The 24,770-nt window shown below is 45.9% G+C and overlaps 1 long non-coding RNA gene across 3 annotated transcripts in view; it reads right to left on the reverse strand.

The window, feature by feature from the left end:
- Positions 1-20,472, reverse strand: part of LOC143003401 (uncharacterized) — a 63,680-nt gene extending 43,208 nt beyond the window's left edge. For all 3 annotated transcript variants that reach the window (XR_012963861.1, XR_012963859.1, XR_012963860.1), the window contains exon 1: positions 20,181-20,472. This is a non-coding gene — a long non-coding RNA (uncharacterized LOC143003401). The remainder of the gene's footprint in view (positions 1-20,180) is intronic.
- Positions 20,473-24,770: the final 4,298 nt, after the last annotated feature.

Genomic DNA, 24,770 nt, shown 5'->3' on the forward strand with positions numbered 1-24,770 from the left:
ACTTGGATTTTTTCTGTGTGAAACCAAACCAAACTAAAGGTCTGACAATTCCGGAACAAAGAATTTTTGCACTCATTTGTGGATATTTTTTGTTTGGTTTCCTCATTTCAATGCTCTGATTATGCTAATACTGTCACATATTCTAATATTTTGAGCCTGTTTTGAAAGATGGATGACCCCAGCTACACGTTCCGGTGGTTGGAGTGTGTTCAATGTGAGCAGTTTGTAGTAACTAACACTGAGGAACTTCCAGGACACACAACCACCTGGATCCCTTTGTCCCCCAGAGTCAACATTTAACAGTGCAGGGCTCCCATGCGTAGCCAGGAGCTGGCCTGGAAATCTGAATCCTTCCATCTCATTAATAGTAGATGCCCTCCATCCAGGGATGGAGATGCCTGAATAATCCTCTCCTGGGTTTTTATCATTCAAATGTATTCCTCCCAATAAGACACCTGTTCTGTAACTTGGGCCGTCATGACTTCTCTGTACGCTCCCCTCCTATGGCACAGAGAGCGCTCTGCTCTCTCTGCTCTCTCTCTGCTCTCTCTGTGCTCTCTCTGTGCTCTCTCTGCTCCCTCTGCTCTCTCTGCTCTCTGCTCACTTGACAGCTTGTAGAGTAGGCAAACTTTCCAAGGGCACCTAAGCATGCCTATACGTTAGCAGCAGCACGCCCTGTTTATAGAGCACAACACACTCTTCTCCCATTATAACCTGAACACTGGAGCTAATCAACATTCTGTACGGTGTCCCAACTTCACCGGATTAAACCCCGATGTACCTACGCTGACTATAGAATAGATTTCAGCAACAGTAAAAACTACAGAGTATTCCTCTTCCTCGTCCTACCCCCCACCCCCACCATCCACAGCTCCCTCTTGCATCCTTCTTACCCTCCTCCTCTGCCCAGGTGAGTGTTGTTCAAGCTGCAGCAGCAGTGGAATTACACAGGCAAGACGAAGAAAGCGGACAATTATCTTCAATATCTGTCAGACACATGACAGCAACAACCCCCTTCCCACCCACCAACACACCACACCACACGTACACACACACACACACACAAACACACGCAAACACACACGCACACATACGCCAAGAGATGCAGGAAAGTACAAAGCATGGGGGTGTGCTGCTCTTTTGATTGTTCAGAGGCACAGAAATTGTATCTCTCTCTCTCTCTCTCTCTCTCTCTCCCTCCCTCTCTCTCACTCTCCTCTACCCCCTCTTCCTCAATGCCTTTTTCTGCTCATTACCCACCACATTTGCATGCAGGCTGCCAAAGAGCAGGCAAAGATGGGGAGGGAAATAAAATAAAAGGATTAGAACAATGGTAATCACTGTCTCTGTGTGTGTGTGTGTGTGTGTGTGTGTGTGTGTGTGTGTGTGTGTGTGTGTGTGTGTGTGTGTGTGTTGTCATGCAAGTGTACACATGTGTTTGCATGGATATGTGCGCGCTTCTGTGTGTGCGTGATAGAAACACACGCGCGAGAGGCATCGGTGTAAATTCATCTGATCTCAGACAGTGTGTTAAGGAGCAATACAGAAAATAAGGATGAGATGCAGGAGTAATTAAAAGCTGGTGTCAACAGTTCTTTTTGTGTCAAAACAACTCACATTCACATTATTTTCTGTAATTCAAAAAGTGTGTACGATCGTATATTAGAGCCACACTTTCAATCAGCATACTAAAACAAAAATTGCTTCTGAGTTTGCCAGGTTTGTGTTAAGAAACTGGTCTAAGTTATAATCATTTGAAACTTTTTGCCATGTCCTTGGGGTCTTTACCTTCCAGAGCGGCCAACTAATGCCCTCTGGGTAGACAGGCTGCATTACTGACATCAGCTCAAGCATGCAGACAAGCCCTAATAGAAGTGGGGCATATCAGCAGGGCTGGAAGGATGGTGAGGACTGGGCCTATCGCAGCCTTGGGTTAGACTTCCAGGAAAGCCTCCTTCACAACGGGGAAGGTCGATGAAAGACCCCCATGAGCTGTAGAATGGATTATGTCTCCTTCCCTCTTAGTGCACTGATAACCACATCAGCTTCAAGGACCCCCCGAGGGCCGGTGCAGGTGAGGCTAGCTATCTCTCTCGCTTACAATCACCAATCCTTGATGCATTAACTACGTTTCACATGCATGTGAATGTAGGACAGTGTGAGGGGGAAGGAACAGATGGGGGATGAAGGAGGGAATGTGTTAGCGATGAGGAAGTGGAAACAGGAGACCAATCACCAGAAGCACAACAAAGCTAGGAATGCTAACATTTGAAGGACTAGCAGGTTGAGAGAGGAGGGTGAGTGGGGATGTGTGATAATAGCGCACACTTGATCACGCCATTACCTCGAATTAGGGATAATTAGCCTCGGTAAACTGGGCACGAAACACGCCTATGATGTTGGGCCCAGAAGGCATGCTGTGGTACCTTTTACAGCCCGGTGGCTGATTTGGGCACACAACTGCTGCTCACAGCACGGCGAAGCAGCGATAAAGAGAGCGGGGCTGGCTGGCTGGTAGGAAACTGGGAGTAATTATCAAAGAGAGCCTATAATCAAACATCCAAATCGCAAATACGGACTATAAAACCCCTTTGGCTTACATCCAGGAGTCGTTTTATCCAATTAGGTAAATGGCTGTATTGTGGGGGATTGAGGTGGGAGTGAGGGGAGGGGGTAAGCAATAAACAAATGAAGCATCCCGAGCATACATTGCAGGATATTTGTCAATATTTTATCATTTTGGAAATTATCCTTTCCCATTTAAATGCTAGCAGAAGTAAACACATTTTGGGTGCACATTTCAGACCCGTCATATCTGGCCACGGCTCTGTTGGACGGCCGCGTTTGCATTTGGCAGCCCTTCGCCTTCTAATTAGCGAGCTCCGAATCTGTATTTAAACGAGCACATTTAACCGTAGAGAAAATGTGGTTCAAAGGTGTTGTTTACTTTACAGAAACTGCTCTGCTTTGTACACATCAGTATTACACCTGGCCAAGACGCGCTAACTGGCTAACAGATGCTGGATGATCCGAGTCACCACATGACCTAAATCACAGGCAACTGTACAGCAGCTGACCTGGAGTAATCACAGAGAGATAAAGCAGCGATTCCAGCTTTTACTTTAAACAGTCCTTGTGGTTTTGATGTACCACAACCCTTGTCATTACCTTTAAATATCAGCATTTAAACACTGATTGCGACAGCTCTCCCTTTAAAGAGCTCTTGCTTCACTTACCGCTCCTCCAAGCTAATTGGGAGCAGCGTTGTGCGCCGGTGATGAAATCCAGACCCAACTCGGTATGTCTGTAACAACCCCCATCACCACCTCCACCGCACCCTGAGAGGAATGTACCAGGCAGGGTCAAGACTGTGAAAACCTGCGGCGGCCCTCAGCGCTCCTGATACCTGAAAGTCACATTCCTCACCTTCTCGCCACTTGGGCAGGTTATTGAACAAGCCGGGGAGCCTGTTTTTTTTTTTTTTTTTTTTTTTTCTGTGAGTGACAAGCTTTGCACTGCAGTTTGTTGTCATGCACTTGATAACCCTGCTCTTCTTCCCCTCCGCAATTCAAGACATGGATCACACTGAGACGATACTATGGTGAGAGCCGCGCAAATAGCAATTTCAGAGACCACAAGTAAAGAGCGAGATATTTATGGAGGAAACGTTTTGATAGTCGCGCTGAAAAACACGTAGTTACGTGCTTGACATTGTCAGACCGAACTAAATAGGCACAACATGCCGGGCCCAGTCAGTTTTTGACCATGTAGCTATTTTTCTTTGTTTTAAATTAAGCCTCAAAGGACCATAATATAATACAATTCATAAGTATAACGGCCCTGTTTGTTTGTTTTGATTAAGCACTGGTCCTCCGTGTTCATACGTCCCACTGTGGACATTTTAAGGAATAAATGGAGGAATCGTATTCCATCTCTGGCCTCTAACTAACTCTACTTCATGACTGATGAAGACAAATATTAACAGGTCGAGTGGATGAACAGAAGAGCACTATCGTACTACTGACTGTGACTGCTGAATGTAAATACTGCAGTTACGAATGTCAAGATGGCTCTCCAGAAATTCATATATATATATACACATATAAATTGAATAGTAAGTGCTGTTGTGCTATAACCCGCCTTGCTGAATGTGTCGCAGTCTCTGTAATATGTTGTCTTCTGGGTTTGTAGTGATTATCACACGCAAACGCAGTTCAAATGGCATTCATTTGTTAAAATTAATCGCAGAGTAAATATAAACCTGTATTGCTTGTAACGGGAATAATAGGGAGAAAATGAAAGTCATGATAGTGTGTGTAGCCACCAAACAACAGGATAAAAATAAAGTGAGAAGCCAACAGATAAACACAGGTGAGCAGTAACAAGAGAGCGCATGCAGGTGTGTCTGTTATTGTATCTGTGCATTTTTTTGAAGCATAGTGTGTGTGTTTGTGTGTGTGTGTGTGTGCGCGCGCGCTTTTGTCAGAGAGTGAGGCAGACACTGACTCCTCCAGATGCGAACACCTAGGCTGCGCTCAGCCTCCCAACTCCTCCACTAATAAACTCCAATATTAGTTACAGCCTCTAAACTCAGGAATGTGACACTTTAACTCTTTCCTGCCAGCCCACGCGGCGCTCGGCCCCCCTCCCAGCCCAAGGCCCGCCAGCAGGCTCAGCCAGGCGTGAGATGCTGGCTGTGTGTGCATGTACGGGGCATGTCCTACATGAGCAGACACATACTGGGCTGCTCGATAGTGAGGTGGCCTCTATCCCCGCGGGGCCGAAACAGGCAAACACAAGAGCGACTGGGATGGTGTTTCCTGTAAACACCTTAGTGTTACAGTGCAGGTGTCATGCAAGAGGCGTAGCAACAGAGGAGTGTGTGTGTGTGTGTGTGTGTGTGTGTGTGTGTGTGTGTGTGTGTGTGAGAGAGAGAGAGAGAGAGACAGAATAGACAGACACAGGAAACTTGGAGTTTTTTCGTATGTCTCACAGCTTTATCTCCCTAAAGGAATCAAAGGTTCTGGCTGAAGATAATTTTGATGTATTGATGCTTACTTCACACACACACGTCACTGTGCTGTAAGACAAGTGGTCACTCTTTTTTTAAACACTCAGAAACATCCGGTTCTCAACATCTTACATAGCTTGTGGTCATCACAATCACATCATTATTCTGCACACTACATCATTTTGTCAGTTGACGAAGTAGCGGGAGCCAAGCGATGATTGATGTGATTTATAACCCCAGAATATTAAATCATTAGACTCACATCCTGCCGAAGAGTGGGTTTACCGCTTGCCGCCATCTTGGCAGTTAGTGGAGCCACAAAATCCAAATTTGGTCAAACGGGAGGACGTCTGAGGGGGGTGGGAGGTGGGAAGAACAAGTGGCAACCACGAGACGGTGATGGGCCCAGACACCTGTCAATCACAGAAACAAGACCAAAACCCGCCAAAAAGATTTAAGTATATCATTTTCTTGAACATGTTAATGTGGGCTTAAGTCACAAAATGAAAAGTTTAAGTTTTTCTTAATGTTGAAAAACCAGCTTGCTGTTGCTGTGGTAACAAAATAGAGATTTAGATCAAAATCACCTTTCTGCCCTGGCGCTTGCAATGCGTTATAGATTAGCATTGATTTATGTTATTTGCGTGTATATATATGAATATTTATGTGTGTGTTTTGTTTATTTTTATCTCAGCCTGTGTTAATGTGGGGCTTCGTTCTCAAGTGCTCGGCTCCACATAGGGGGTGTGTGTGCATATGTAAGACATATGCATGCATGTATATTTGAACATATGTGAACAAAACCTCCAGGACATAGCTAAGCCCCGTGTGTGTGTGTGTGTGTGTGTGTGTGTGTGTGTGTGTGTGTGTGTGTGTGTGTGTGTGTGTGTGTGTGTGTGTGTGTGTGTGTAGGATCAGACATCAGCACCCGCCTCCTTAATGAGGTCATTAATCCGCAGACGAGTCACGCAGACAACAGATGCAGCTGCAGACGACTTCTCTCAGAGCTGCCTAGGTGGGAGGGAGAGACTAGAGCCCAAGAGGTGCATATATGTGATATGTTAGCAACGAATGAGAGAAATATTATAAAAATGAGACATTAAATATACTGTATGTTTTATAAACTCTCTGTGGGGAAGAAATAGTTAACATAATCACGAGATGCACAGACAGCAGCAGTGCCAGGGGGACTGAAAGGTCAAACACAAATGGCGCGTCGCTTATTCCTGCTTGTTTCGTGCGCTTGTTTACTTGCATGCATCAGTGTCTCTCACATCAAGGAGCATATCACTGCAAATGTGTATGGAAAGAAATAGCATGAAACAATCAGTACATGTGCGAAACGTCATTTCAGCTTGACATTCTCTCAAATCAGCCCCACCCTCAGGACAGGCAGAGGAAGGAGGTTCTTGGCCCTCCACAGCAGTCAGAGTCACATTATGATTCAGCTTTCACTCCCTCAGAGGTGTCAGCCAATCTGTGGGCTGGTGACAGTGTGAAGCCGGATCGTCGCGACTCAAAACTCCCACGCGTTCAGACTAGGGAATGTGTCTTTTAGATTTTTGCAGTACGTGTGACTATCAAGGCACGAATTCTCAAAGATAGTTTATTTCATGTGCCCTGAATGTGACACATTTCCAACAAGCAGAATAACACCTCTTTTAAGACACAGTGAAGTGATGATCAAAAAATATGATGAGATGTCTGAGTAATATGGACCGTACACAAAGAGATGCTCTGTTCTTGCCAACTCTCTTCCCCTGTCGACTTAGCTACATTACCTTTATACGCACTAAGCCACATATGTAGATGTATAGAGCACAACCAAAATATATGTTGACACTGAAGCGTCCCTGCTTGAAGGGATCTCTGCACTGCAACTCAATCCAAGCAGGTGAAAAGGGAATTTCCTTACAGTGATCAATTGAATTTCGCAATTGCCGCATTAGTATTAGCATCAGCATTATTTGGGAAAGCAGCCGCGGTTGCTAGATAGGCGTCGTGGATGGAGAGAGAAGTGTGTGTGTGTGTACATGTGGTTAGTCGGGGCTATTTAGGTGTCAGGTGGATTGAATGTGTCCTTTGGAGCGAGCCGACGGTGTTAAACTGCGGGGCTGCGGCGGGGGCAAGCTGCGAGAGCGCGACTGATCTATTGAGAGGGGCATCACTGTGGAATGCTGCCGTGGCTCCAATCAATATTCCCTTATTTGTTTGTGTGCACACAAGTGTAAAATTGTGTGTTCTCTCGCTCTCTCCGTCTCTCTCTCTTGCCGTCTTTCTTTTGAGTCGTGTAAGTTAGGGCCTTGCATTTAGGGAGCGATGGCGAAGGGCTGAGAGCAATGAGGGGTGGAATGGGGGATAGTTGGCTTTTCAATTGCAGAAAGAGAGAGAGAGAGAGAGAGAGAGAGAGGGAGCTCTGGGAATTGTGTCAGCTTCATTCAGAAATATCAAAGCCATGTAATCTGTCCTTTGTGACAAAGAGGGCAGGCCATTGTTTTGCATTTACCTGGTTTGTATGAAGATCATCATCTCCTTGATTTTACTTCGCGTCGCACTTATCAAATGTCCTCTGTCCTCGCCTGTGCATCTTGAAGAACGAAAAGAATGAGAGCTTTAACGCGCGCACGCCGTGACTCCCGAACCAGAAGCCGGCAAAGAGCGGCTACAAGACAAGTTTACTTCAGGCCACTTTTCACCCATAAATTGGTAAAACACAGAATACTTTGTAAAAATGAATTTGTACTGCATTAGACTCTTTTGTCTCATTTAACAACACGGCGCCTGCCAATTAGCTCTTTCCTTATGTAGTGCATTTCAAGGACCTAAATGAATTCTTTGCTTTTGCCTAAGGCCCCGTGTCTTTAAGAGAGACTCAGTCTTAGTAAGCAAACATGAATTCACACGTTCAGATGAGGTCGTTTGAAACAATGGCCCTTTCAAGGTTGCAGCGCACTTTCTCAAGACGCAGCAAAACTAATTATTGATCACAGAAATACGATTTGTCATTAGCTGTATTATTACTGACTGACTAAGAAAGCAATACAAATCAAACCTAAACAAATAGTTTAATAAGAGTGACTTATTTGTAATGCTAGAGTTTAATTGTTGTTTATATTTATTTCCTGTTGTTTATTTCCTGTGCTTTGTTAACGGTGATTAGTGTCTTTTCCTCATGAGAGAATCTAAGCTGTGAACTGTAGCTTAGTGCCAAGTGGTGTGTAAAAACATACACTCCTGCTGCCTATACAGCCCTATAAAACAACAACTATAATGAACACACAAACATACACACATACCAAGCAGGCCGCTATTCCAAAAGAAGAGCTGCCCTGATGACAGCCCCGTGATGAGGACGGCTCAGCGCTGCAGAGCACATGACAGTCAAAGGTAGCATCCTGTCAGTCAGTGTGGGGATGCCAGGGCCGGGAGGTGGCAGTTGGTGAACTCTGGAAAAGACATGCTGAAACCTGAACCGGGCCCCCAGGAGAGCAGCCCACAGCGGAGAAACAGGTGCCCTGCATCAGGCGCTCATGGAGGGTGGTTGGAGGGGGTGACAATCGCCCCGTCCTTCTCATTATGCAATGTCACTGTGCGTCGGAACGAACGCCCCCCTCGGGAATAGACACGAGCCGTTAGGACACAGTGTTCTGATGAAGTCACGCCGTCCCATCCACTCTCTGGAACTCAAGGCCCAATTAATGATTGGTGACTAACCTCTTTCAAAAGTGGCACATCCAGACTTCACTTTTAGTAGGACAACAAAAAGACGTTACGCAACAGATCAACCAACCGACATCCAAGCAGCCTGAGCAGAAAACAACAGACCCAGCGGGTAAGAATGTGGTGCAACAATGTGCTGTCACATCCTCCACTCTGATGGAGACGATGGGTTAAAGTTCAGGGCCGGGCACACACACGGAGGGGATCTCTCTGACCCATGCACACATGAACCCTAACCTTATCCACGTCACGATAATGCAAACAGCACACAGCCTCGGTGAAACATTTAGTGGCTGTGAGAGAACTATTTCTGAGAATGAAGAGGAGCATCTATTATTGGCGTAGTGGTTTGACCTTGCACCTGTTCCGTGTGGCATTAATGGAATGGGGCTGAGCTGTTCATGTGGAGGCCAGGCTGTGCAATTCAAATCTGTTTATCTTGGCTAAGGCTGCACCATTCCTTCCAAAAAAATCAAATTGTGATTATTGGAGCACATATTGCCATGACGATGTGAACTGCAATTATTTTCATGTTGGTGGCCGTCTGTCATTACAGTAGAAAGGCTCTGTGCCAAAATCGTGTATAGATCTTTATGTTTGCATGAATCCCTATAAAACAACAACTGTCTGCATTTATATACTTATAAAATGGTGAAAATGTGTAAATTATTGCTTGATCCATGCCAAGAAAGATAAGAAGAAAAACAGTGATTTAAAGTATCTGATGTCTGTCTTCACTGTGTCATGTTTGGCTCACACACTTGTTGTTGCTGTGGGTTTGTGGTCACATCTCCGATCTCTCGCCTCTCAGAGTTGACTGTCTCTCTCACCAAGGACCAACTGTAGGATTACCGTAATTACTCTACAATTGCCACAGCCAGGCTACCCTAATACTAATTTGGAAGCGCTCCTCACACTATTATAATGTATTTAAATAAATCACAGCGTCTTACCATCTGATAATCACATGTGACCAAATTGAGATTTCGATTTGAATTCCGATTAATTGTGCAGCGCTAATTTTGACATTGCATTGAGTGCCCTCATGCAGTTAGCTAAGTTATATACATGTAATTGAATATCTCCACACTGTAGTGAGTGTGTGTGTGTGTGTGTGTACATGGGCATGCACGGGCGCTTGCGTGTGTGGTCCTGCGAGGGAAATTGTTGTGTGGACTGTATGTGTGTGGTGCTCCCCCATCGGTAAAGCTTCACCCCCCCACAGGGACAATGCAATCAGACGTCACCACAGGAACCTGATATAATGATCGCTGTGGAGTGTGCTAATTAACACTGAATAGAGCTCATAAGCGCGGTCTCTTTGCCAACAAATCATCCACAACAGCACTGCGCACAGGCTTTTGTCAATGAGCTGAGCAGAGACAGGGTCACACACAGGCGGCACAAAATCCAGCACATACCTAGGAGAGCACACTGGCACCTACAGACACACGTGCAGCACATTGTGAATGCATGCTCCTTTATTATGAGTGTAAACAGCATGACAAGGCGCGGGACTTTGAGGGAATTGTGTCCTTATTCAAGTGCCCTTAGGCTGTTTTCACTGCCTGCTGCAGTAAACAGTATCATTATTTATATCACCGTAGCCTATAAGGGTGTGCACATACACTGAGAGGGAACAACACTAGCTGTTAGCGGCTACGCGCACACACGCACGCACATTCTAACACACACTTGTACACAACTGCCGGTCTCCTTTGAGATGTCAGCGATCTGCTCACGGTTTGGTGGAGCCATTGTTCAGAAGGGCTCATATTCTTTAACGGGGGGCCTTTTGTTGTTGTAAACAGCATGAATTTTTAATCCAGCCCAAGATTCTGGGCTGGTAATGAATGTGTCTCGGCAGCCAGCCTCCCCGGGGAGGGAGGCCCCTGGCTCCTGTTGCTAAGTTTCAGCAATGCCTGAGTTCTGGAGGAATCAGCCTGTTACGCCCCACCAATCTAGCAAACACACACACACACACACACACACACACACACACACACACACACACACACACACACACACACACACACACACACACTGTATGTGGCAATGCATACACACATACAAGCATACCCAGACACATACACATACACAAACAGTGACTTAGACACACAACATTGAGTTGTACAAACACAGCCCCGCAAAGTTAGAAGAACAAACACACTGTACTATACACAGTGTGATGTATAGGCTCCACATGTACACACACAGACATAGATTGATGCATGATTTCACACATATACACACACATGCAGGCACACATTAACAGAACAACGGCATGATTTTCAATTAACTTGTTCTCTTGCTCTAGCTGAGCTGTTTTCAGAAGCAGTTCTCCGTTTCTCCAGCTTGCTTTTTTCCTCCGCAGAGGATCCATATCTTCGATTCTGCAGCCAGAGGCTGTCACTCATTTTATTAGTCTAAAGCTTGCTCGTTCAATAGTGTCAATTCTAAGCCTTGGACATTGACCTAAAGGAGTTCCTCCTCAACACCAAGGCCCAAATCAACCAATTCCTCTGCAGAATTTTCCCTCCATCAAGCACTATCACCATCACCAGCGTGATGTTCTAGAACTCCTCCCAGACAGCTCACCTTTGACCTCACAGCTCTGGCTAGATTCCTCTGAGATGAATGTGGAACGTACATATCAGCTTTTACCAGGCACTTTCAGATTTCATATAATAATTGAAAGCAAACCTTGGCAAAGGCTTACGCAAAGTTAAAAGATACATTTCTACTATTGAATGCTCTCATTTATCCCGCACACTGTGTGACATAACATCTATGTAAATCTCATGTAGAACTCTATAAAGAAATAGTAGCTGTGTGATCTTGTGTCTGAAAATAGATCCAATCCCATTCCAGCGTCTCCTGTCATAGAGAAAAGCTTCAATAAAACTGAGAGATGTATACTAAATGTCAAAGGGTTAAATCAAAGTGCTGCTTTTTTGAGTAAAAAAAGCATTGGAATTCTCCCCTCTCCTCCTTTTTTCTCTCTTCCCCTCCCAAAGCGATTAAATTGCTGATTGATTTTTGTATCTCAGCTCGATTCCCTGCCCCTCGCTCTCCATCTCCTGCCATTGATCCTCACAAGGCTGCTGACTCCAAAGTCAGAGGACCCATCCTCTCTGGCCTCCGGAAATGAACTTGTTAGATGGGCTCTGCGATTTATTGCTCATGAGGCCAGGGTGTCTCTGTGTGAACGTGTGTGAACGTGTGTGAATGTGTGTGTGTGTGTGTGTGTGTGTGTGTGTGTGTGTGTGTGTGTGTGTGTGTGAGAGAGAGGGAGAGGGAGAGGGAGAGAGCAAATGCTGCTTTGACAGGGTTTGGAATTTATTGCATGTCTGCATTTCTCTGCACAGAAGTGCGCGTGCGCGGTCATGAGAGAGTACAATGTTGAATTTATTCCAGCTTGTATGAATGTGTAGATGTGTACACATGCAATGTCAAATACTTAGCGACACAAGTTTGATTTGTCATAAATATGCAATATAACAGATCTTTAACAATGAATCTAAATCTGTGATTGCTTTACTTCTCAGTCATTGCCATCAATGTCATTAAAGATGATGTTTGCCTTCTGTGATTTACATTATGTTGGCATGGTGTGTAGTCATGTGTTTGTGTGTTTGTGTGTTGCAGTTCCACTTAAAACTGCGTCCAAAGTACAGACTTGTTAATCATGTTGAGTTTCGTTTGGCAGTTTTCTGCTGAGGTAGGATGTTGAGCGTTCCTCCCCGTGTTCCTTGTCGTATTGCTGGCTGATCAGTCCACCTGCGTGTGGCGTCAGACGTGGCCCTGTCCTCTGCTGCAGCCTCCTCTGACATATTGATTGGGCTCCATTTAAAAGCCCTGTTCTCCCACCGTTATTTACTCCTATAGTAAATCTTTACAATGCCGTAAAAGACTGTTTTACACACTTGGGTTATACAATCTCCTCGCTGCAGCAGCCAGACAGACGTGTGTCAGGCAACAGGAGGACAGGAGAGGAGAGGTGCAGGGAAGCGTGGGGAGTGGAGGAGAGAGGAGCAGAAGGGAGGGGAGGGGAGGTGTGAGCTCGGCACTTCGTCTCTCCCTGCAGGCAGATGCGGTGCAATGGCACCAGCGAGGGCCTTGGCACTACTTTAAAGAGCTGCCTGCTCCTCAACTTCACTCTCCTCTCTCCAGACTTCTTTGGCATTGCTCCATCCTTTTGTTTTAAGGTTTTGGATTTTTTTTTACTTGGATTGAATTTTACTTTGTAAGCATGGTATTTAATCTGATAAAAGGGTCAGCTTCTCTTATTAGTTTATGTTTTTTTGCACAGACCTTCGCTTGTATGACTGACCCAGACCTCAATTCAATCCATTATCTTACATTACCCAACAGACCTAAAGACCTTTTTATGCGGTCATTAACATAACAGACATATTCTAATGATGATTAATTTGAACTGGGTGCCACAGGTAAAAGGTATGGAAGCTATAAGATTGCAGCATCCATTGCATATCTATAAGGAAATATGCGTGCAAGGCAGTGGACAAGACAAGCAGAAGCTTTGACTCATGAATTCTCAGAGGTCACTGCAACAGCATAAATAATTGGGCTTGGATCTAGCCGCAGTCTTTATTTCATTAGAGGACATATGCTCGACTTGTTGCCACTGCCTCTGTTCATTGCAGACCCCAGGCCTCCAGCCCTGCCCTGGAACTGTGTTTCTATGGCCCTCGTGGCCAAGTCAGACCAGAGGTAATAATTACTTAATTTAGGAGCAGGGAGGCGGGCCATGCTTGGCGTTTATTGGTGTTGATGCCGCGTAGACTTCAAAAAGCCACTAGGCCCATAATTTATCTCTCTCCCTGGACCCCGGGTGTTTGAGCAACAGAGCAAGGAAGACATAGACAGTAAATGAGTATGAGAGTGAGGAGCAGGAATGTTTTGGTGGGTGTTTAATACTGCCTGGCTGTTGACTTTGGTGTACTTATACTTTGATGTCAGTAACACAATCATCAAGGATCTGTTGCCCTAACCCCCCCCCCTGCAGTAGTTGTGCACAGGCAGCCATGCCTCCGCCGCCCCCCCCGCACCAAGAAACTTATCCAAGTTGAACTTGGCTATCCAAATCATCCGGCACTGGTAGCGCTCACATGGGATACCCAAGCTGAAAGTGTACACTCGAAAAAAGATCATTTGGAATAAACAATAAATAATTCAGTGGAAGGGTTAAATAAGTAATAGAGTGATATCTATTTCTTTGGTGGCGCTATTGCCTTGCGTTACTTATTAATGGACTTAATAGACACTGTGTCTTGCCATGAAGAGTAAATTCTAAAAAGTCCATGAGTCTCTAGCACTGAATCCTGAGGGGAAAAGAGAAAGTTACAGCTTTGTTTATCTTGTCTATCTCCCCATATGCCTTTTGTGTCTTTCTGTGAAGTGGTGAGACGCAGAGCGCAGTCTAGACTTTTTATTTCGTGGGGGATACATGAGGGATAGGGTCAAGGAGTGACACGAGCCAGCTGTGGAATCCTGATCACAGCAGCTCCCCCAATTCTTTCCTTCCCTCTCTTTCCTCTCTCTCACACAGACACACACACACACAAGCACATTCCCATCCCCAGGTCTCCTGTAATAGCCATGAGATGCTCCAAAAATACCCACCCCCACCCCATCCAGAGGAGGATATCCACTCTTCTCTCAGGAGATAGAATGTCTCTCTCCATATCTGGCAACCATGACCACAAATTAAGTGAGGGCTTCCGTGAAATATTCCCTTCGTGTGGCTCTGGGTTTAAACGCACCCAGAAGGATAGGGAAACTCCTCTGACCAGAGGCGAGCTTACATGCGTGCACATTTGAACATCAATTCACAATTAAGAGATACAACAACCTCTGCAAGTCCTCTCAAAATAGGGGGCTCACTGTCTCTGAGCCAGCCAGCTTTGACGCCTAAAGTCGGGATAAGAACATGGCGATGAGTCCGGCTCGCCCTGCATCTCAGAGTGGAGCAGATGTCAGCCAAACTCTTTTATTTAGGGTGTGTGTGTGTGTGTGTGTGTGTGTGTGTGTGTGCTACACGGTTGCATCTACATGATCAGAGCAGCAGCACCTGCAAATGTTTTATCCCCCAAAGCACTATTTTTTTACTGTGAATAGTAAAAATGTGAGGGGTTCACAATTTTAAAAACGTGCAATGAGCTAAATGAAAAGGGAATCGTTTTAAGTAGGCCACAAACATCCGACCGTTAACACCTCTGCTCATTGACTCCCCTTCCAGTAATTCTTGGGTTTATGGGGACGGAAGGGTGGAGATGGCAGTAGACTGGGGTGGGCTGTTGTTCAGGTGTTGACACCTTCTAATATGTTGACAAATGTGCGCTTCAGTGGCCAGTCAACAACTTGTTAATATATGGCCACGACATTTCCTAGCGAGGCTGAGGCAGCAGAGGCAGTGTGGAGCAGCGCTGAGGAGTGTAAACGTTTTAGCAGATAGGTCGACGAGAACACGCCGTCATTCTGAAACATGGCAGGCTGCAGCCAGGGGCCGTAAATCTAGCAGCGCCGGAATTTCAGCACGGGCGGCAGTGCGACCAGGCACCTGCACATACTCTGCAGCTCGCAATGTAGACTGCAACACAACATTGGTCTACACACACAAACACACACTGCAGATGAATGCATGCATGTATAAACATTTCCACTATTGTTTTGTACCTGCGCTCATTCCGTTGCAGTCGTTACTCAGAAATAGGTGCATGTGCCTCTGTGCAAAAACATACTCATACATGATCGTGGTTAAGCGAAGTGACATACACATCTGCACACACACGCACACACACACGTACTATAAGTACATGCACATGCTCACACACACACACACAAATACACCCTGCTGAGTTTGCCTGGAGTGGAGAGAGGATAAGAAAACACAGCCAGGTCTGCCCCCTCTGGCCTGTGGCTGTTGAGAGAAGATGACTCCTGCCTCCCATTTCCCCCTGGTCCACAGGAGGCCCATCTCCACGCAGCCACTGACCCATCTGTCCCGCACGGCTCACTGGGCTCCTGTGTATTCACCACAGCAGAGCAACAAGGAGGGGGGAGGAAGGGGTGAGGGGGGGGGTGGCTACAACATCTGGGAACCATCAAGCCAAAAAGAGCCTTAGATCCTGAGATTCCAGTCTCCAACCCCTCTCCTCTCCTCACCTCCCCCTTTGCCTCTACACAACCCCTCCACCGCCACCTTTCCTCCCCATCTGTCTCCCTCCCTCGCTCCTTTCCTCCTCTTCCACTCCTCCCCTCGTCCCGGCTGCCCATCATTTCCATGTCTCTTCGGCAGTGGGCCTAATCCAAACAGATTGTCTAACTGTTTCAAAAACATACTCCCTTTCTCAGCCTCTTCTGCTCCCCCTCTCTGTCCTGCGTTCATCCCACTGAACAGACACTCTTTCATGGAGGAGGAGGTGCCGGTGTCAGGCTGGCCCGGGTTAGCAGGTTATTGCAGCATGGAACCCTTTTCGGGAGGAGTGAGCTCGCCAGACCCCAAAGCACTTTGGCAGATCCACATTTAATACTCTTGACACATTACACACTATGTAGCCCCCTTCTCTCCTTTCCCCATTCCCTCCTCCTCCTCTCTATCTCTGTGTAGGAATGGTCACAGCTGGTCACATAGACACTCTGTGTGTGGGTTTCAAAGCCCATTGTCCCGGTCATGTTGTCTAGCCCTGCCACCCTATTCCTCAGGCTAGTTCTGGACCAGGGCTAGCCTTTAAGGGGAGAGCCCCAGTAGGGGGTTCAGGCGCTGGGAGGTATCCCAGGAGACCACCAGGCTTCCCACTGGGTAGCATGCCTACATCAGAGGGTCCCCTAGCTTTGCCTGCTGAACTCCTGCATATTGTGTTTTGTTTGGAAGGAAGCTCTGTCCCTATTTACCATAATTGAATTAAAAGGATTAACATGGTCCCAGTGTTGCTCGCATCTGTGTTCTCTATGATTCTCTTTCCTTGTGTGTAGAATTCCTGGGAGGGGGGTGGGACTAGATTTGTATAGTTTCTTAGAATCTGCTTCCTGTGAAGCGCAGGATTTTACAAATTTTAACCTCATTAAGATGAAGAGAAACCGCACTGTAAAAGTAATTACATCACACATTATTGGACTGTATTGTGTTAAAGTGAGACCCCAGCGATTTCACAAAATGTAATGATTTTCGGGGGAAATAACATCCAAACTAGGTCACTAAAATTGTTTCTTTTTTTCTTTTTGTTTCAGAGCCCCTGATACATGCTATGTCTTCAACAGCTAAAAACTATAATGCTATGCTATAAAGCTGGCAACTTGTAAAATCTATTCTCTATTTCTATTTTTAACACTATTGTTTTTAACACCTTGCATATACAGTACGTCTCTGGCACATTCACTCAGCTACATCACTTTAAGGGGCGACTTCTCTCAAGCAGCGAACTAATGTGAGAACGCACCTGGAAGTGACAATAGGAAAAGAAATCCATGGAAATAACAGGCATTGAGGATGTTAAGATTAAATTATCAGCAAATCATTATCTACTAAATTGTGAACTTCACTTTTAGAGGCTCTTCCATATTCCAGGTGTTTCAGGTTCTCTCTACACTATACGGGCTACAGGTCTGCTACAGATCCAGACAGTGAAAATATCAGCAGAAATGCCCCTTGTATAAGGACCAGGTCAGTGACCTAGTATGGACTTAATTTCCTTAAACAATTATTAAACTTAGTGAAATTAGTATTACTTTACATTTTACATTGCAATTCAAACCATATAAAATAGAAAGAGGTGCTGTAAAAGCCCAGTCGACCCTGCTGGAGGATTGTCTCTGTTGTTTTTAGCCCTTTTGTGAAGCCTCGGTCCCAATTGGATTGTGACTGAGGGTCAGGAGAGCCGTGGCCTGCAGATCAGAGGCTGGATTAATTGTTGACACTCTCCCAGTCCAAACAGAACCCTGCACTACCCCCATTACACACACACACTCACACACACACTGACTTACACACGCGCGCACGCACACACACCCTCCCCACTACATCGAGGTCCTGACAGACACTTTGATTTATGTCTAGCCACCAACAAAAAAAGAGAACAAAATCAATTGGCTATTACCGCACTTAGCACTGGGCTGTCACCACCTGGGAGTAGGGTGTTGAAAATAAAAGACAGAGTCCATACAACACTCCCATACCACTCCATACACTCATTCCCACTGGGGAGGCACAGATCAGTGCTCAATCTCCATATACATGGTCAGTCTGCAAAGTGAGTGTCTGTAACACTGCATGCTTGGGGGGGGGGGGGGAATCCAGAGGTCAGAGAAGCTGGCTTGTGACCAAAGTGTCAGTGTTTGAAATAGCCAGACTGGCTAGAAATCTGTGGGTGCGGAAGGACGCAAGTATGGACACAACTTTAATCGAGTCTGACTGTACTGGCTTATATGGGGATCTGTATTATTCTTTCTGTTCCACTCTTTTTGATCTAATAGTTTGAGATCATAAATGCACCCAATATCAACAGCACCCATTGTACACCAGTCCCAACTCTATTTCCCAGTCTCCCAGACTCCATGTGCCACCCTTTCTTTACCATAACTGTACCCCTTCACCTTCCCCTGACCCCTCTGTCCTACGCTCAGAATGGCCCTGCTGTATTTAGGTCTTTTTATTCCCAATGGAAGCTATTCCAGGCACGCGTCACGCTAGCAACGAAGGGATATTTTTATGGACAAGCTTGGAGGGGTGGTTGGAGGGGGGTTGTTGCGTGGAGAGGGCTGTATGATTTAGGGATCCATGATACTACAGGACTGAGAAAGAGCTGATTTCAGGCTGTGAGGAAACTTAATTTTAGTAACAGCAGGAGACAGACAGATGGAACAAGCGAGAGAGAGAGAAAACCATAGATAACAAGAGAACACCTTTTCTGTTTCACCTTATAGGGGTGTGCCAATTGGAGTGCAGTTGTCGGTGGTAAAACGGGCCACATTGCATCACCACACCCCCCACCACCCTACCCCTCTATGTCGTCTTGCCCTCTCCAGCACAGGAACCACGACTGACCCAACAACTGTGTGTCTGCCAAGTGGAATGCGGGCCAGGGTCAGTGGCGGGGGCCTTGCAGCCTCCTAGGGTCTATTCTGAGAGCAGGAGCTCATCTCTGTTCTAACCCTACACTGGCGTCTTGTGACGCTGGTTAAAAATGGCTCTGTGTGCTCATGGACTCTAAAACACAATCTCACAATCTCACACACACACACACACACACACACACACACACACACACACACACACACACACACACACACACACACACACACACACACACACACACACACACACACACCTCCCTCTCTCTCTCTCTCTCTCTCTCTTTCTGTCTCCCCGTTTCTCTGTCCCTTTAGCTTTCACACACAAACACATTGACACACACAAACAAGAGCTTGCTGGAGAGCTGCGAAGTGAAACTATAGGGTCGAAAGCCACAGGAGCCTCACATGGCTGTTGGATGATTTAACATGTTCCTGTGTCCTCTGTGTCAAGCTTTTTTTTACATTTCTGCTATGATAGTCACAGTCATAGTCCCCACACACCCAAATGCACACACACACACACACACACACACACACACACACACACACACACATACAGTACATATACATACTGTCATAGCCTCACAGAATTCTGCACATACAAACATAGCATAATAGAGTCTGCACATACAGGCATAACCACAAAATCTGCAAATCTCTGTGCTCGTGAGTTCCAACCCGCTGACCGTCCACTGTTATCACTGTGTATTTAGCGTTATCTTTAGAGAGCTGGCCCATGTGAGTCCACTTTACGACACTCTGTAAACTTTAACTGCCTGGGTCTTAATGCTTTAACTCCAGTCCAGCCACCCGAGGGAACCAGGGAGCTTAGAGAGAGAGCTTATGGGATTGAATGGGAGAAAGCCACTGTTGTCCATCTCAGCAGCATGGCAGCACGGAATGGCACCGCATCACACCCATGAATCACACAAGACATAGATACAATGCCACTCTCTCTTATGATTTTAGTGTTACTTTGCTCTAGATTCTGTGCGAAAAAGCAATATTTAGAAGATAAGATGAAATAATCAAAAATCAAACCAAAAGCCCTTTTTACCAGAACGGTTTATGTTTCTATGGTGCATTCACACTACCAAGTTTTTGAAATGTGTTGCAGGGCAGATGACTTCTGGGCCACATGAGCAGGCTGACCAGACCTGCAGCCGCTCAATACTGGACACACTGACCGTACACACACACTGAGCCCATCTTCCCACAGCCGAGACAAGACTAAAGTCCAAACCAGTACACCACAAATGCAGTTTTCAAAATCTGCCTTCATTACATAACAAGTTGTATGACATAATAAAAAACAACAATGACAGCAACAACAATACAAAACATTATGACTTACAATGACGTGTGTTGTGCTGGTGGACTGTTGTGCTTTCCTGTGACGTGTATTTGTCCTTTGCTTCCATCTTTCACAGGGTTCATGTTTCCTTCACTAGTTTCTCTTCATGTCACTGCGACCTCTGTGCACAACGGAGACGTGAAGTGGCTCCACAAGATAACACACAGGACCCTGCTGGAGTCTGAAGCAACCGCGCTGTCTTTTCTTTACTTGAATTCTTTTTGGAGCTCTTCGTTGAGGGAACTAGCCCGGTCAGTCATGGCTAACTAGCTAAAGGTGTAAACAACGCTAATCACTTGTCGCAGGTATGCTAACAAGTGTACGAACTCGGCGCGTGCGCATTTAAAGACACAACAAACCTCTGGTAATAGCTTGATCTCATAGAAGTACGGGACAAACCGGGGTGATTTATAAATACCTTAAGTACGGGACTGTCCCGGGGGAAATGGGACATATGCTTACCCTGCACATGAGAGCTCACTGGAAATGACGTGAAGAAGAAAATATGTCCAGAATAAGAACCCCCAACAATGACAGTGAAAACATACCTTGACTGTATTCATCTAAATAGTTTGGATGACATCAATCTCACCTTTCTGACACTTGAGGCATGAAACAACCACTAACTTCAGTTTATATATTGAATTTGACTCATGCTTGAAGGGTAAGGATTAAATGATGCCCAGTCACCCAGACTGCTTGCTTATTGTCTCTCCGGCTTCAGTTGGTTTTATAGAGAGATTCAAGGTTTTTAAGGTGACCAGAGCATACACTTCTGCCTCTCCGCATCTGACCGAGAGGCCCCTCGCTGGTAAATCATCTATGTAGAGGGATGGTGGCACTGTGAGGGAGGCAATTAGGAGCTGCCAGTGTTAATGCAGCTGCCCATTAACAAATCCACATGGAGTTAGGGAAAGGAGCTGTTTTACACTTAATTATATGTGTGCCACGCATGTACGCACACACACCTATATGAGTACAACACTCATTAAAATATGAATGCATGACCACACATCAACTTCAAAATCCACGGAACTGATTAAATCTTAAAACATCTGATTGTTTATTCAATCGTATATATTGGTCATTCATAGATGCTTGTGTCTAAACATAATCCATAACAAAGATACAGTATAGCCTTACACACACATACCCAAACAGACACCTGTTGTGACACTCAGAATGCCATAGTCCCAAGATAGTCAGTCATCGCTGAGCGCTGGTTCACGTGAGCTCCTGGGGGTTGGGACAGAGCAGCCTTCTGGCGCAATACAAACAGGACTTTTATAGGCATGTTTACGAGCACTTTGTAGTCCCCCCCGTTTTGGGACAAACTGGGCTGAGCTGGGCTGAGTAGAGCTGGGTGGAGTAAGGATTGATGTCAGCCAGGACAGTACGACCCTGTCTGGGCGTCTAGGTCATATACCATGGCCTCTGCTCGCTCTGGTTTCAGCTCAGGTTGCCATTTCATGCAGGCTCTTCTGCAGGGGGACACTAACTGTCAACATAGCTCCTCTGTGAATGGTGTAGGTCAGGGCACACATGTGGTTGTTGGGTGTCTGGTTGGTGCTTGCAATGGATCATGTAGAGAGAGCACCCCGCTGTGAAAGTGAACCCTATAAATAAGACTTAAACAGGCTGTTTCACAAAAAGTCCAATCATCCAATTCTGGTTATATTGATCGGGTCAGTGCATTCATGTTATAATCACATCAAGATTTACTTTTAAAGGCAAGATGAACTTTTAGCCTAACAGGTTTCTTTCAAAAGCTTCTATAGTCTATAATATTACCACAGCTGTGTACAGGGCAGATGAGGGGAAGGCCCTGACCCTGCGGGCTAAGGAATCATTATTGGCTCATAAAGGGCCCACCACCGAGCCTCCACTCAATAAGCCTGGATCCAGACCGAGCCAATGCAGCTGATTAATTAGTCAAGCAATCAATGTGCTGTGCCTTCCGTCCACTGATTTCCTCCAGTATTTTAGTATTTTGCCCAGGTACTGCAGCAATTACTGTGCAATGTATAAACAGATATATGCACACAGCCTTAAACACACAAACATCAACATATATGCACACACATAATGTATGCAAGGAAGGTTACACAGACACAAACACACAACCACACAAGCCATCACACAGTTTTCTCTTCTTTACACACACTTGCACTTTCACTTGCCTACAACATGATAATGAGATACAAAAACAAAGAAAAAACACTTTGAATTGGGGATAAGATGCAATAAAGGGAAAAAAAGATGTGGGAATAAGTAAGAAAGTTCTCACCTTCGAAGCAGTGTGAGCAGGCTGGCTGTCAGTCAGGAGAGGGAGGTGCCATTTGAAGGATCAGTCATCCTTGACAGTGCTGTCATGGAGAGCCTTAATTAGCCAGGATTACTTCCTCACTTAATGAAGCATGCGCTTCTTCGTCTCGGCCCGAATACCACTCTCCCCTCTCCCTATTTTCCCCTCCCTCAGGTTTTCTCCTCAGACTCTCTCACTCACTCTCCACAGCTCTTTCCTTTTCTGTGTGCTTCTCTCCAGGCAGGCAGCTCAAATCTCTCTTCATATTGGGTACTTCTCACATCCCCTATCATAGACACACTGTCACTTCCACTCACCCAAGTGGGTGTGTATTCACTCCCTCCACTGTTCTTTCTTTCTCGTGCCCCCTCTACTGCAGCTTACCAGTGCTCAAGTACTGTGCAAGATGAGACCTGCTATTTTGCTGGCAGTCCTGACTAACAAACCTATTGAAAAGTCTTCAATAGGTTTGCCTTTCCAAGCATGACATATTCTAAGTGATGTGTGCTGAAATAATACTAGGATGATGGTTACCAGTGTAGCTTCATGCGATGGTGCAACAGTGCTGTCAGCATCCTCGGTGAGAATTTAGCTTATGCCCTCGTCTGTCGTCTCACGCTTCATTGCATTATCCCTAACAAGACATAAATGCATTGAAAGATATAAAAGATATAAAATATGGATGTAAGCTGTTTGAACCTGTTGAAAGGCGGCAGAAGTCCTTCACTGTCCTTCTAGTTGAAAGGAATGAAAGGAGAGAGGCAATGGAGAGGGCTGACTAATAAAGTAGTGAGAAGATGGGCAGGAGTATGAAAAGAGGAGGAGGTGGAGGAGGAGAAGTGTAGTGCAGGAGAGGTATAGACTCGGAGCAGCAAGGAGAGCAATTTGCCGCCACAGCGCACACAATGTCCCCTCCATGCCTGTGGGCCATGTGAAGACTGCTCCTTCAATTACTGGTCAGAAAGAAGAGATAGACAGGGGGAAAGAGAGATGGAGACAGACAGACAGAAAAGGCAGAAAAATATCGGGAGAGAGAGAGAGAGAGAGAGAGAGAGAGAGATAGAGAGAGAGAGAGAGAGAGAAAGCGAGAGGGACAGCGATGCTGAGATCTAAAAAGAGGTCTAGTCAACCAGCAAAAGTGGGAATACAGGAGTGAAGAGCAAGAAAAGTGTAAAGATACACAATTCTGTTCAAAATCTGTTCAAAAAATCTGGCAAACAAATTTCAAAATCTACATATGTCAGTACATTTAGTCGATCAGTGGCTTTGGTCTCATTCAACTATAACATGTAGCCGTGGACTAAGCAACAGCTCTGCCCTAAAAATGTAACAAGGGCACAAATGGCTCATAGTGCATCTATGACATCTTACATATGAGACTTAACATCATGGCCCAAAGCAGCAAAAGGCAGACACACAGATAGTAATGAAAGCAACAATTCCATCTCTGTCGCTATGTGCATGTTTGCCTGATGAAGACCTTGCTGGACATAACATTGCTTAAAAGAATAATGTTTTGGGAATTGGAGACCCTAGTGTGCAGATCATGTAAAAGTCAAGGGACTGGAGGTGAGTAAGACATCCAGTCCGCATCGGACAGGACAACAGGCACAGAGGGACCTCCAGCAGAATGCTGTCAGCGGGACAGATGAATCAGGGATCAGCCTGGTTGCTAACATGGCTAACAAATATGAAGCCAACAGAGTGGTTGAGTGAGGGTGACAGTAGGGCATGTTCTAATACAGGCCACAGTCAAGATGGAGTCCGGCCCCCACCCCTGTCCACCGCTCCTCAATACGTCTCAAAACATGCCCACCAGGCATGGGCCGGCTGCTGAAGAGGGCGGGAGGGGTACAGGGGCTGAAGGATGGAGGTGGAGGTCTGGGAGTGTTGGGGGTGGAGGCAGGGGTGGAGGGTGTCTGTATCAATCCGTCACAGACTGACAGCTGACTCCTGTGCCCGCCGTGGCCACGGGCAACTGACCAGAACCAGGCCAAAGCTGGCCAGCTGTGTGTCTGTGTGAATGTGTATTTCAATTATATACACCCCCACCCCACCCACACACACACACACATATATATGTTTGATCCTCCATCCAACAGTAGCCATATCCTCGTAGCCATCTTTCTACCCCTCACTCTCCCTGCCTCCCCATCCTGTCCATGACATCTTACAAGTCAATCAATCAGTTTCAGCGAGCTGGCACGAGAGCACTGCATTTATCCAGTGCACACCCCGCCTGTCATACTTGCTAGAGTATTTTTTATTTAAACTGACCTTCAAAC

This window comes from Genypterus blacodes, unplaced genomic scaffold (assembly GCF_046128005.1).
Source record: "Genypterus blacodes isolate CSIRO-AG114 ecotype Tasmania unplaced genomic scaffold, CSIRO-AGI_Gbla_v1 ptg000061l_1, whole genome shotgun sequence".
In the NCBI taxonomy this organism is placed as follows: Eukaryota; Metazoa; Chordata; class Actinopteri; order Ophidiiformes; family Ophidiidae; genus Genypterus; species Genypterus blacodes.